We start from the raw sequence: 15,479 nt of genomic DNA on the forward strand, positions 1-15,479 counted from the left end.
AGGTCTTCCTCAACTAATATAATTTTATAGGACTACTGAGATTTCTGTAACTGTTGAAAACCTCTGCTAGTTCAACCCCACACCCATTCAAAGAAATATTAAATGGAATGAAGTGTCTAAGCTTAGTATTACTTTCACTTACTTTTCATATACAACTTCCAATTTAATTCGGGCTGAAACTAAATTAAACAAGGATTGAATTTTACCCTCTGATCCCGTGTTTTGTTCTTTCTCTTTCCTCAACTCTCTTAGAATGGAAACTACAGAACCTTGAGTTTTCTATCCTTACTGGTTCAAATTCTTCTGGCACCTAGGTAATTTAGAAATAAGGAGACTCGAAAGGCTATTTAAAGAGATAGGATAATTCTTTTCCAAAGTCAAACATAAATACTTGAAAATGTCCTCTATAGAATCATTTTTAGTGCTCCAAAATGATAATATGTTAATAAAATCCATGCTTTCATTATTTTTGAATACAGACTTTGTAGCGACCACTTGGTAATTTGTCTCACCAGTGTGTACAAATGCTCAGAATGTATTTTACGTCCTTAAGTAGCCAGCTTATCAAGACCTCCCACACTGCTCGCTCTGAGCATGAGTGAGCAAACAGGTCTGGTGCTGTGCCCTACAGGCCAGCATTCCTGGGCTCCACCAGACCACCAGGGAAGGGAGCTCCCTCGAGTGGTGAGCTTCCAAAGGAGTCTGGGGAGTGGATTTTTCCCCAAGATATTTAGGGGAGATAGGGAATCTATGCTGACAAGTGGAGGAGCCCATGGTTCAGACTCTGACTTCTTTTGTCTTAGTTTCTCACCTGCAGTTCTCAGGAAATGAAACAGTATATCCCAGGATATCTCCTTTCATAGTTTCCCAACAACATCCTCTTCTTACAGAAAGAAAGTAGATGCCTCCCTTTATTCACAAAAGGCAGAAATGAGTTGACAGCCGTAAAGTTGAGAAACCACAAGAAAATGGAAAATTCAGAAAGGCCTATAAAGGGGAATTACGAAAATAACAATTTTCATGTATCTAGTGCCTACTATGTAGACCTCCATGCTTTTATCTGCAATCTTGATAACAACCCCGTATGGTTGTCAATATTCTAGCTTACAGGGGAGAAAACGAGTTCAGAAAAGTAAGTTGGCTTGCCAACAGGACACATCGCAACAGAACACTACTGAGTGGTAAGGCCAAGGCCTTTCTGACCCCACAACTCCTTGTTTTTGCTGTTCATCCCAACATAGCCCGGAAAAGCAAGGAAGGGGGGTGGTCATTCCTTAAGTCACCAGTAATCTCAATGTCTGAATGATCATTTTTATTAGCTGCCTAGCCAATAATTCTAGACCCTGACTTCAGTTTCGTTCCATCTGTGATCTAAAAAAAAAAAAAAAAATCAATAACAAAACAAACTAAAATGAAGACTTGTGACTTTTCTCAAGCCACCTAGAAACCAAATACATCCACTGAAGCACACAGAGATAGTAAAGATATCAGATATGAACCCCAAATGAAGGCTCTATCTCTAAGGTAGATATGGAAGGCATTCAGGTACCTGATGTAGCCTGTCAATTAATATACTTTTTAGAGTGCAGCAATAAGAGGTCAAAGAAATTGTCCTGATTTGAGATTTTGAGAAAGAAATGAAGACTTTGAATCTCTGAGGCATTTAACTCTTAGAACACTAGAATATTCTACGCTGCTTGCCAAATGGATGTTTGGCTGAATACAAATAAGTTTGTTATCATACATATGCATAAACGTGTACAACAGAATTGAGGGTTAATAAGACATTTTACACCTAAACAGACCAATATTTTGTCTGAAACAATCATTGTCAGTTTTGCCTATATTTCTGGGACATTTTACCATCTTAGCACTCTGAATTCTAAATACCAGCCATATTTCCAAATTATTTCATTATATTGCAACCTCTTTCAATTATGAGCCAGAGAAAGTGCTTAGAATTTAACATGTATGACTTGAGAAATCTCTTCTCATTTAATGTGACAAAACCTTTAACTTTCTTTTCTTTATGTTTATTTACTTATTTTTGAGAGAGAGAAAGAGAGAGCATGAATGGGGCAGGGGCAAAGACAGAGGGAGACAGAGAATCCCAAGCAGGTTCCCCTGAGCTCCACGCAGGGCTCGAACTCACCAACCGTGAGATCATGACCTGAGCCGAAATCAAGTGTTGGAAGCTTAACTGACTGAGCCCCCCAGGTGCCCAAACCTTTAACTTTCTTAACTCCACTTCCTTGGAATGTGTATCAGATGAATGTGCATTTGGATAATAAAAAGAAAAAAAAAATCAATGTAGTCAAAACAAAGTTACCCTATAGAGAATCATTTCCTGAGGCTGCACTTAGGATTCCTTCATTAACTGAAATGGAATATTTTAATTTTAGATTACTAGAGAGGGCATATCTCACCATTACATATGCTATTTAGTACTGTTGCAGTACAATACAGGGAAAATGCTATCTTTTTTAAAAAAAAATTAATGTTTATTTATTTTTGAGAGACAGAGATAGAGACAGAGCGTGAGCAGGGGAGGGACAGAGAGAGAGGGAGACACAGAATCCAAAGCAGGCTCCAGGATCTGAGCTGTCAGCACAAAGCCTGATGCGGGCTCAAACCCACCAGCTGTGAGATCATGACTTGAGCCGAAGTCAGACGCTTAACCAACTAAGCCACCCAGGCATCCTGGGAAAATGCTATCTTTAAGAAAATAATAATAGTAATCAGTTGACAAATGTATGTGGTAAAAAAAAAAACAGATATATTAAATTATGTTGAAATTTAAGTGGTAGATCAATCTTAGAGGGTTTTTTTCAAACCTACTGAAATTGCTTCCTTAATGACATGTGTCATGATCTTTAATTTGTCCTTTTCCATCCAACTGTTATTTCAGGCATACAGGATCCTCTTCCAGATTTTATTGCTAAAGCTACCTACCTAAGGAATTACAAGACACATAATAAGCTGGCAACATTGATAATGAAAGTGATGTGAGGCAGCCATATAATCTGATAGAATAAAGAATGTTTCACTTTATTCACTGAATTTTTTACCTCTGAAATTAGGTAGATCTGGTTACTAAACTATTTGTATTAAAAAAGCAATAGAGTAGAGACAGTTGTTCATTCTAAGAAGGCAGGTAGTTTCCAGCTTGGTGTTTGAGACGTAGAACATTATTTTTCTGCTGTGTTGCTTGTTTAAAAAGGAAGTAAATAGATAAATGGGCAACAAATACTACAAAATGAGTCTGAGAATAAATATTACTAAAGTGAACATACAATGAGTTTCTAGGAAGCAAAAATGAGACACTAGAAGTCTTCTCTGTTCCTCCTAGTTGTTAAAAGCAACTTTCCCAGACTTTATTCAAAATAAATGTGCTCTGGGAAATTAACTTTCGTCCTTCCTTCCTTCCTTCCTTCCTTCCTTCCTCTCTTTCTTTCTTTCTTTCTCTTCCTTTTCTTTCTTTCTTTCTTTCTTTCTTTCTTTCTCTTCTTCCTTCTTTTTCTTCTCCCCCTCCCCCACCCCCTTTCTTTTTCTTCTTCTTCTTCTTCTTCTTCTTCTTCAATGGGATAAAAGAAGGAAGAAAGAAAGGAATTTACTAGAAATCATATAATTAGCTTTCTTGAGTACCTTATCTCTGGACAAAGTCTCAAACAGAAGTTTGATATCAATCTTTCCTATGTCCTCTATTTTATTAGTGCTTGTATAAATGCAGTTTTTCACATCTAATTATTTAAAAGTTGAGTGAATCTAACAACCTACCTTCCTATAGTATTTCATGACACCTGCTAGTTTAGCATACTTCCTTATGTCCCATAGGCATATTGACATTTTCACATGAAGCCCCTCCTGTTTGAAAGGGAAAGACTTCTGTGTTTATGCTGTAGAGAACAAGATTGTATCCAAGAATTTAAGTTAATAATGTGATAAATTAAGCTCCCAAAATCACATCATTTGAAATACGACCTTTCCAGAGGGCATACACATAGTAGGGTTAACTACTTAAGGCTTGTGACATTCTTGGAACATACCAAAGGCTATTAAAAGGGAAGTGTCCTTAAACTCTCCTTTCCTTTCCTGGCCTATGGCAAGAAAGACTTATAGAATTACCAAGTGGTTAATGCCATCCTTCATGGTTATTAAAGGTCAGCAACAGTAAATCAGTTAATAGCAACCTTCTAAAAGTTTAGGACAGGAAACAATAAAGGATGCTATAACCAAATCGAAGCTGCAAGGATAACTTAGCTGGGTAGAATGTAATTGCAGAAATTAAAATTAGCCAGGTCACCTTACTCTTAGGGTTAAAAAACAACCCTGGGAACCTGGCAACCAAATAAATAGATGGGAACTTCCTTTCCATTAACAAGCTTCTTTTAGTTCTGTGCTGCAATGTTATTCCAAAGACACACACCTATTAACTCACCAACACTGTTCCCTAAACTAAGTTGGGTACTCACATAATTCTTAAAAAGACCCTGAGCTTAATAACTATAAGCATGTACTATAGATATATGATCTGATCATATTATAATTGAAAATATCTGATCAGTTATGTAGTTCAATACCATTTTTTCTCCGATAAGGAAACAGGTCCAGAGCTGTGGCTTGTCCAAGTTTAATCATATAGTCATTTGCTATGCTTCTAACCTTCTGTGCATAGTAAATATTCATTATATTTGCCGGTAAATACCTTTGTCATTTTAGCTAATTGTCCTTGAGAAAGATTATGCTCAACTTAACCACTCATCATATAACAGTAGCATTTGTATATGAGTAGTTGCTAAATAAAAATAAAGAATACATAACTTAAAAGTTAAAAATAATATAGAAGCTAAATGTGGAAGACATCATTTAATTAACAAAGTGTAGTTATTCAAGATCAAAGAACATTTTTAAACATTTCTTGTACTAAGCATTTTGTGGTTTAAAACCTGAATGACAACCAAATGATTCAGCCTATTTTCCACTAGGTGGCAATATATCTTTTTCTTTATAGTCTAAATATGTTTTTCCAGGGTATGTTGAAAATACTTGAGTAGTTTCTCTTTGAGTAGACCCAATTGAAAATTAAGACTAAGGAAATATTAAGAAAGAGGCATGAGAAATTAGGGATATATTGGATAGGTGACAGGGTTGTCTTATAAAACGCAGAATTAAAATTAAAATAATAAATTCTGTTTCCTGTATACTCATAATTAAAACTTACACTAAATTTACATGACCACATTAAAAATTTGGTAGTAATTTATTGTTTAATTAAAATCAGGCTTGCTATTTATGATTAGTAGCCAAAAACCCTGGAAATTTTCTTAGTGCTGTCAACTTAAAACATCATCCTCAAAATTAGGTCATAGTATTTTAAATTGCGTTACTTATTTCACAGCTTATCTTTAATCAGGACTGTGAAAAAAATACTCATTAAATCATTTTCTTTTTAGTTTATTTGTATCCGTGCAAGAGATAAATTGGTTCTGAACAATAATAAGACAAACTATTCTCTTTAAAGTCAGTTGGGTTTCTGAAAACTATTCAACTAATGTATTTGTTGCTGGGGCCATCATAGCACAACACCACAAACTGGGGGACTTAAACAATAGAGATTTATTCTCTTACAATTCCAGAAGCATTAAAGTCCAAGGTCAAGACGCTGACACCGTTGGCTTCTTTTGAGGCTTCTCTTTTTGGAGCAGATTGCAGCCTTCTCCTTATATCCTTACATGGTTGTTCCTGTCTTGTCTATGTCCTAATCTCCTCTTCTAAGGACAGCAGTTATACTGGATTATGGTCCATCCTTATGGCCCTCTTTTACCTTAATTACTCCTCTAAAGTCCTCATCTCCAAATACAGTCACATTCTGAGGTACTAGGGGCCTAGGACTTTCACATATGAATTTGAGGAGTATGAATATGAATATGAATATGAATATTAGTCCATATTTCTAAACAGAGGTATTGTGGTATAGAACCAAGAATCCCAGATTAAAAGTCAGAGTTCTAGACCTAAGGAAATACCTTAAAGATTATCTAATCCACTGATTCTCAACCCCTGCTGCACAAAAGAACTTTTAAAGCACAGATGCACCTGGTACCCCATCAGATATTCTGATAAACTGATTTGGAGTGGGACCAGTCAAGAGTATTTTTTAAAACTTTCCTTGTGTTTCTAACAGAAGACTAAAGTGGAGAACCACTGGTTTAGACAGATATTTCCCAAATGTGGACAGTGAATCACCCAGAGAGTTTATTAAAATGCAAATTCTTATACGTAGGCCACTGTTGCCTTCATTCTGAATCTCCAGAAATGGAGCCAAATCCATTTATCAAGTGCCCTAGTAATTATTATAACCCAAACGTCTGAGAAGCTCTGATCTAACTCTCATTTTACAGGTGAGAAGACCGGAGCTTGCAGAAGTTAGTTCATGCAAGGTCACACAGCTGGGGAATGGCAGAGCCAGAAGCAGATTAGACGTTCCATCTCCTGCAATTTAATCGAATTATTTTAGCAGGATTCTCTGTGCTAATGAAGAACTGTAGGGACCTAAAATCATCTTGTAGCTCTGGCTCAGTTTCAGGTTGTACCTATCTTTCAATTTAGGCATATCCTGACAAATCTAGAAGCCCAGTAGGCTAGGACAAGATTCTTATAGCTACGTTTACATTTTAAAAATGCATTTCAGGAGCCCATAACCTGGTCAGGGATAACAGGCAACATCAGAGCTGATGGGTTACTGTGGATGCTGCACTACATCTGGTGCTACTAGGCTCTTCTGGTCCCACCCCCTCGGATTTAGATCCGAGTCCCTAATGGAGATGGTAGTACAAGTTAGCAAACTCAGTGAGATGAAGCCAGCAGAGGAGGGGTCTGTTTCCGGGGCACCAGTAGCTTCTGTAGCCCGAGCTGGTGGCTGGTGGCTTAGACTCACTCACCATCAGAAAATAGCAGTCTCTGTGCAGGCATGGGCTGTCAGAGAAGCAGCAGTGGTTGATTGGGGAGTTGGAACAGGGAGCAAACTGTTAGCTTAAGAGATTGTCAATTCTGTTGCTATTATCCATTCAAAATCCATGGGTAGAGAGAGTCCTTAGGAGTTTAGTGTCAGAGCCTGATGGGTGAAGGCCATGAACGGACATCTACAAATAAGTTGTAACACAATTTTAGAAAACCCTGAATTATTGAAAACCCCCCAAATAAAAAGCAAACCCCTCAAGGGGTGATGATCCATGAACATTTAAAAATCTTTCCATAGGGGCACCTGGGTGGCTCAGTTGTAAGCATCTGACTTTGGCTCAGGTCATGATCTCATGGTTCGTGAGTTCGAGTCCCACATCAGGTGAGCTTGAGCCCTGCTTCTGGTGAGCAGGAGTCCCTCTTTGGGTGAGCCCTGCTTCTCTCTCTCTGCCACTACTGGGATTCTCTCTCTCTGTGGTCCTCACTCATTTGCACCCTCTCTCTCTCAAAAAATAAATAAAAATAAAATAAAATAAAATAAAATAAAATAAAATAAAATAAAATAAAATAAAATAAAATAAAATTGTCCATAAAGATTGAGCTTAAAAGTTTTCTTAAACAGAGGCTTTCTTATGAATTTATGCATTTTTTTGTTGTTGTTTATACTAATGACTCAGGCCTGAATGGGAAAGAAAGAACAAAATGTTGACATGTTATCAATCACCAGGAATTAAAAATTGATCTGAAACAAAAAGCATCACTGAAGATTGAAAAAAAAAACAAAAAAAACTTTTACTGTATATTTTTTTTATTTTTTTATTATTTATTTATTTATTTATTTTTACTGTATATTTATAACACTGTAATTCAATTTAGGCTCAGTACTTCAGACCCTTTGCAGTGTTTCTCAAAGTGTGGATCAAGAACCACCTGTTCTGGGGGTGTCTGGGTGGCTCAGTCAACTGAGTGTCTGACTTCTGCTCAGGTCATGATCTCACAATTCGTGAGTTCAGGCCCCACTTTGGGCTCACTGCTATTAGCACACAGCCTTCTCCTTCAGATCCTCTGTCCCCCTCTCTCTGCCCCTTCCCCACACTCTCCTCTTTCCAAAGTAAATAAACATTTAGAAAAATCTTTTTTTTTAACGTTTATTTATTTTTGAGACAGAGAGAGACAGAGCATGAATGGGGGAGGGTCAGAGAGAGGGAGACACAGAATCTGAAACAGGCTCCAGGCTCTGAGCTGTCAGCACAGAGCCCAACGCGGGGCTCGAACTCACGGACCACGAAATCATGACCTGAGCCAAAGTCGGCTGCTTAACCGACTGAGCCACCCAGGTGCCCCTAGAAAAATCTTTAAAAAAAAAAAAAAAAAAAGAACCACTACTCTAGAATCACCTAGGATGATTACTTAAAACACAAGATTCTGGGCCCCTAATGAGATCTATCCAATTTCTGGAAGTGCATCTGGGAATCTGCATTTTTAACAGTTAGTAGATGATTTACAGAGACCTCTTACCCAAGGAATATATTCCTCTATAATGTCCTATAGACATTATTGCTTTTCTGGGAAATATTAATTTTCTATTATTACTACTGTGTGAGCTCTTAATATCTATCATTTCCAATGAAAATTTCTGAGAATGGGAGTTTTGGGGAAATTACCTTCTTTTGGAGTTGTTTCCTTAGGGCCAAGGAAATTGTGAAGTCATTATCAGAGGTCCTCTCTCTTCAGTATCTTTATCTGTCTTGCCAGTTGACCATGCTCTTGGATCCCTGAGCAGGCTGTTGTAAAGAGTTATGACAGCGACTCAGAAACTGTACATATTAAGCTTTAAATTCTTTCTCCTGAAATGTGTTCAAGGGAAAGTCACCAACCCAGAGAAGAGAGAAATCTGTGGTATCTGAAATCCCAAGTCCTTCTTTCTGAACTGTCATAAAATTGGCTTAATACTGGGTCACCTGGCTGGCTCAGTCGGCAGAGTACATGACTACATCTTGGAGTTGTGAGTTCGGGCCCTATGTTGGGTGTGGACCTTACTTAAAAAAAAATTGGCCTAATATCAAAATAAATGTATTTTGAATATTTAAAGGATTTAAGAAATTCAGATGTGAGCTGCTGGCAATCATGTAACTTGATGAAACTTGTTTTACTATGCTATTATCTTTACTATGCATGGAATTCAATTTTTGAGAGGTAAGTTTTCTAAATATCTCTCTGGTTTTATGTTTAGGCATGTTTGGAAGCTTAATAAATACTTTCAAGTGCAGCCTCAAAATAAAAAAAACTTCTGATTTGGAAGTCGTTTTAAGCATTATCACCCCAGGAAGAGAAGTTCTGCTGCATAACAATGCCTCGTCCTTCTTTAGACAGTTCCAAAATTAGAAATGAAGCTCAAAGTAAACTAATGGAGGGAAAAATACCTTCACGTAAATTCAAACGTTTTTTTCTTTGCTATTTATTCATACCAGTGGGAATTTGGTATGCCGCCCCTTTGCTGGAGGGGAAAGGACTAAGGGGGAACTAATAAAGCCTAAAGGCAGAGGCAGCAGAAGAAGGAAGTTCTGAGCTGGAACTCAGAGAGCAGATTACTTGTCTATGAGGATAAACTTCATGGCAGTCACTATTTATCTCTACCAACTCTGCTAAAGTAATAGTTTTACCTGTACTTTCTCCAGCAGCATTTTAATGGGAACTTCTAATTTACCCCTCTTTCTAAGAGTGACTCTGCAATAATAGTCCCTTTATTTTCTTTCCTCCATCCTCATTTGGCTCCCACACTGAACCCCTGAGCCTACAGAAGCTTAGGGATACTAAGAGTTTTTAACTGAATGATTTGCATCGATTTCTGGGCTGGGTGTCGCTGTTAGGCTATGTTTGTCTTTCTCAAAGACCCAGTGAAATCTTGCCAGAGGGGAAAACAGATCTTAATTCATTTGTTTGTCTGGGAGAAAAGAAGTCATCAAAAGCTTTTTTTTTTTAAAAAGTTTCACACTTCACAAAAAAGTAACTAAACACAGAAAAAGCTACTCTGAGTTCTACAAGGGATGGTGTAACCTTGGCACACCCATCCAGAGATGAATCCCCAGACAAGAGTGTAATCATGCTACATTTCTCCAGATTTCAACCCCCAGAGCAGATGTGCTCTGGGATCCTGGTCAAGGGTGAGACCGTTTTCTGGATTCCTCCCCTGAAACCCACACTTCTGCTTTTCTCCAGAGGCGGGGAGAAGGATGAGAAGAATGTGGAATTGGTAGCTGGACATCTGCAGACAAGTGAAGGGATAAAGAACTGATAGTTATGTTTGTCCCATGGCTTTTTCTTCCAAATGTAATTCCTTTTCTTGGTTCACACACACACACACACACACACACACACACAAAATCTTAATATTTCTCTGAAGAGTTTATTTCCTGAAGAATTTGGGAAAAAGAAAAAGATATTGTATGTATCCTTCAAATCTCTTTAAAAGCCAGGAAATGTATAATGAAATAATGCACTGTCGCTTAAGATCCATTTAAAAACACTAGGAAACTTGAGCTGGAGTCAGGGGTCCCTGCCAGATCAAAACTCAAAATCAGACCAGCTGTTACTCCCACTTCTGCTTAAAAACGAGCAAAGATCACTAAAGGAAATTAAAATCACAAAAGATTTCTTATAGAGGTAATAAAGCATCCTAACCACCTAAGGAAAGTAAGTTAAGGCTAAAAGCATATCTCTTTCACCAACAGGGAAGACAGTCATGTATAATAAGTGAAAAGCTTCTACGTGAATGATTTGGTTTGCTATTCAAGACACAGTTGTGTGATAAGACCAGAGGTGGTATTATTCACAAGTTCAAGTAAAATAAACTGAGACGCATGCATGGAAAGGCCACAAATTTTGGAGCAGGCCGTCTGACTTAGAAGTCATTATTCTTTCCATTACCATGTATTAGATTCATCTTTTTGTTCCAAGATGACAGCCATACTCACCACACAATCCTAAAACACGAAGGAGTGGAACCCTTAGCAGGCTTCTTCTTGGGTAGGTTGTGAGAATTTATCCAAATCGACAAATGAAAAGTACTGAAAACAATGCCTGCCTGTTGTGTGCCTGTGTATGTGTGTACTAAATTGTATATATACACTGGTATATATAAGTATATATGTGTGTATATAATATATATATATGCCATGTGTAAAAACATGCATACATATATATTTCAGTACACACACACATACACACATAGCTTGAAAAGGGATAAGTAAATAATAGTGAGTATAACCAGGTTAGCTATTTACATAGGACACTTTACCAGACCTCTAATCCTACAGATTTTAAAAAAAAGAATTTCTTTAGAGAACTTTTTCTTCAGTTTCCTCATCTACCACCACTGGAGAATAGATGTGTTTCTGAAAAGTTTTAAGTTCTTTTTTTTTTTTTTTGATTTGTTAATGTTTATTTATTTTTGAGAGAGAGAAAGTGAGCAAAGGAGGGGCAGAAAGAGAGGGAGACACAGAATCCGAAGCAGATTCTAGGCTCTGAGCTGTCAGCACAGAGCCCGACTCGGGACTTGAACTCATGAACCGTGAGATCATGACCTGAACCGAAGTTGGACGCTTAACCAACTGAGCCACCCAGGCACTCCTGAAAAGTTTTAAGTTCTAATTTAAAGTAAGAAAAACTAAAGTTCTCTTAGGGATGGGATCTGTGAAGTAGAGAGTCAAAATGTCTGTTCTCCCTGCCCCACCAGCTTACAAAGTCAGGGGCATTCAAGCCCACTAGTCTAAGAGATGGCTTCCAGCCTCAACATTCTAGGCCTCATGGCTGACCTCTCAACCAAAATGCATGTGGAAGAGAAAAAGGAGGTGGCCCAGCTTCTCATTCCATTTCCAGTTCATAAAACTTCTGGGCAGGCTAAAATTATTACACCTGGCGGAGGTGTTTTTGCGCCTTCAAGGGAAGACAATGACATTTCCAAGCAAGGCCAAAAGCATATCAATTCAAAAGCCAGGCAAACTGCTTCTTCTCCTAGGAAGAACTTGTTGTAGAAGTGTGTGTGTGTGTGTGTGTGTGTGTGTGTGTGTGTGTGTGTGTGTGTGTCTGGGGGGAACTGGCACGTGTCTATCTCTTTGAATCCCCAGATCAGGTGTGGGGGAGTCCTCAATACCCAGTAAATTGACAGTAAAGTCTCCTATTGGGCTGGTGCAGCTCCCAGAAAAGTCGGTTGCCTGGATGGCTGAGAATCAGCAAGGGCAGGCTTCTATGAAAAACTCCAGGAATGTCTCAAATCTTCAGAAATGCTTGAGACATGGAGGTGAGGAGGGATTGAGGTAAGGGGAGACAGAAGACACCACGGTAGGAGCCAGTAATGATTTCAGAACACGGGACTGGGCAAGGAGAAAAAAGAAAGAAAATCTAAATCTAACCCCCCGCCCCCCGCCCCCGTCCCCCACCTCCCGGGGCCGGATCCTTGCTCGAGGGTTGGCCCCAAGCTCCGTGAGTCGGCAGTGGTCTGCCCCAGGGGACCGGTCTCTGGCTCTCCGCAAGGTCTTGGCTGTCAAAGGGGAGTGCACGGATAGTGGGTGGAAAGAGAGCGAGAGGTAGGAAGCTCCGGATCCACCCGGCTAGGCCGCTCTAGGGCTTGGGTCCTCGGAATCGGGATGGGCGGGGGAGTACTTCCTGGCCGGTTACTGGTCACCGCGCCTAAGGGGGAAGCTGCGGGGAGGGAAAACTTAATAGAGGACGGAGAGCAAGCGGTGCATCGCAGTTCAGAGATTGGGGGTGGGAGGTGGGAAATGCAGAACTAGGGCTAGAACACCTGTCCCCCACCCCCACCCTGTCCACCGCGGCGCGGAACTGCGGCGGCAGACGGGTGCTTGGAACTGGCGCGATTGGCGGCCACTGCAAAACTCGAGACTCTGGGCCTCCAAGAGCCGAATAACCTAGAAGTGGGCCCGAGACCTTGGGAACTTTTCTCGGGCGGGTCGGGTTTCGGTCTCCCCTCTGAAACGCCTTGGAACAGGTGCAGGATCTGCGTGTCTTCTGGGGCCCTTCAGTTGCCCAGCCTATGGGCGTAAACCATACCCTGCAAGCAGATCCTGGGAAATACAGGCGTCCCCCCCCACCTCTCCCCGCCCTTAGCCTACCCCACTGACAAAAGCCAAAAGAGGAGAGCGATTCGGAATCTGCTCAGAGAGCACGCTTGGAGATCGAAGGCCCTAGGCACCCGGTATTCTGCCCCCGACTGGGGCAGAGCAGATCCTGGAGCAGCAACCGGTTGATTTCCCTTTCCCCAGTGTTTAGAACCTTCGGTCTCAGGGCTGTGAGCTCAGGCCACCTGCCTGAACTTCAGCTGACCAATACAGCTGCAAGCCTGCATGACCTTGTGACCTTGTTACCTTTGCAGCTGTGAGCAGACATCTATGCCCCTGGCCTCAGTGACCTCGGCTAGCTGGGCAGATGGGTGGGGCTATGGAATCTTAGAAAGTCTCATCTGAGAAAGTTCAGACGTGGAGAGAGTTAAGATACATCAGAAAGCTTGAAAATGCAGCATTAAAATGAAACATTTCTCAGTTTGCCTTGGCTGAAGGCAGACTAGCTCTGAGCACCCTTCCCCTAATAATTCCCGCCAAAAAGATCTCATGGACAAATTGATCAGCACAGGAGCCCAGCCCTCAAGTGTCTGCTGTGAACACAGCTACCTGCAATGCCTGGGCCGTAGCTCAGCCAAGATTGAGCATTATTCCTGATAGTGTGACTAAATTAACGATCATACAGAAGAAAACACAAGGGAAATCTACACATATCCTTCAAACTACATGTTTCCAGACTTTACAAAAAGCAGCATCTACTTACCTTTTTCTAGACCTAAGTTCATCTCTGAATCCCCAATAGGTAACAAAGCCAGCTGGTGAAGAGGAGATTCTGGACGACTGGAACAGAAACATAGGGGCATTTAAGTTTTGGGGGGGGGTTGTTTGTTTTGGAAAGTGAGGCCCCAAGCAACCTGTGTTGTTTGTTGGTGGGCTGGTTTTAAAGATACTTTTGCTCGAAAGATCCACTAGCATCTCAGGTATGGACAATTTAGTTAGCCTCTCAAGCATTGTGATTTAAGGATCTCCTGAGGCCCATGTTTCATTTGTCTCCAAATACCTTTCTCACTTCTTGCCATTGAATCTGCTTCATGACGATTCTTGGTCTTTTCTCTACACATTCCCCTTTAGATTTAATTGGGACCTGATTAGCCCATTAGCAAAAATAATTCCCCATTGCTAGAAGTAGTTTAACTTGCCTCACTCATTGTGTAGATGAGAAAACCAAGATGCAGCTAAATCAAAGGATGCCAGTAATGATGCAGAGTCATGTTAGTCACGAATAACAGTTAGAACTGAAATTTTGGTATGTTCTCATTCCACTTTACTGGGGATTAGTGTTTCACATCGTCCAACTGTTGCCTGTGAAAACTGAGAACAGGCCTCTGAGTAATGTGGCACAGAACAGTACTTAGATGATAAGAAAGTCAACCTACTTTTCTGCCAAACAGGGTTCACACTGTGGATACAATTCTTTGCCCTACCCCTGGTCTTTACTTGATCCCTGCCCTAATCATAACTTGTTCTGTGGTCACCTTAAGATAATGAAGGCTTTAAAATCTTTTTAGAGAGGGAACCATTGAATGCCTTCAGACAATATGCGATTTTCCCTCTTCAGACTTTTTCACAGATGTCCTTCTGACATAGGGGAGGGCTGGCAAGATGTGAAGAAAGAAAAAATAGGAAAGAATACCTCCTGTGATAGATAAACCAGTGTAGTATTTGTTAGGGGAGTGTTTGTGGAGTGTTTGTGGATTAATGGATTAAATGCATGCTACCGTAAGAACTAAGGTTCATCATTTATTTGGTTTTGCACCTAATGGTTGCTGAAGAACTTAACTAAGAATTGTCCATATATGAAGGGTACAGAGAGACTTTTCATAAGAAGAAGAGCAGAAAGAGGAGAATTCTCAGATTCCTCTGTATGGTAATTCTCCAGGACTGGTTCTCTCCCCGCCCCCACTACCACCCCACAAAGGCTGTGCAGTGCAGCTGCTCAAGCATTTAGAGGGAAAGCTGAGCCCCGCAATATATAGACTACCATGGTCATGTCACCTTGGTTTCTAAAGAAACTCCCCCATTGGGCCTCCTAATAGGTAGTGACAGAATGCTGAAGGATTCTAGAGGACAAGATACTCCTCCATGTAGGCATCACTTAGTAGAATTAAAGTGGCCCTTTCATCTGGCTTCTCTGATCAAGGCCTGAAAATTGTCTCTGGCCACTCGTGAAGATGCTAATTACCCTATTGCCGAAAAGAATGCTGACATCCCACTGACAGGCTAGCTTCATGGCAGACATCTTTGTCTAAATGATTTGTCCTTATATGAAGAAGACCACCACTTTCCAGCTAAAGATTCTCCCAACAATAATCAAGCTTTGTCTTCTCCCTTTTAGGCTCAGTATCGGCTTAGAGTGAATAAATATAAGTGGGACGGGATTAA

General features: G+C 40.2%; 1 long non-coding RNA gene across 1 annotated transcript; it reads right to left on the reverse strand.

Moving 5' to 3' along the window:
* Positions 1–6,953: 6,953 nt before the first annotated feature.
* On the reverse strand, positions 6,954–12,513 carry LOC122237715. The gene is made up of 3 exons (XR_006216325.1): positions 12,399–12,513; positions 8,625–8,744; positions 6,954–7,142 (listed from the first exon to the last, which is right to left on the reverse strand). It is a non-coding gene; the product is annotated as an uncharacterized LOC122237715 (long non-coding RNA).
* Between the last annotated feature and the right edge of the window lie 2,966 nt (positions 12,514–15,479).

Source organism: Panthera tigris, chromosome B1 (genome assembly GCF_018350195.1).
Source record: "Panthera tigris isolate Pti1 chromosome B1, P.tigris_Pti1_mat1.1, whole genome shotgun sequence".
Taxonomy (NCBI): Eukaryota; Metazoa; Chordata; class Mammalia; order Carnivora; family Felidae; genus Panthera; species Panthera tigris.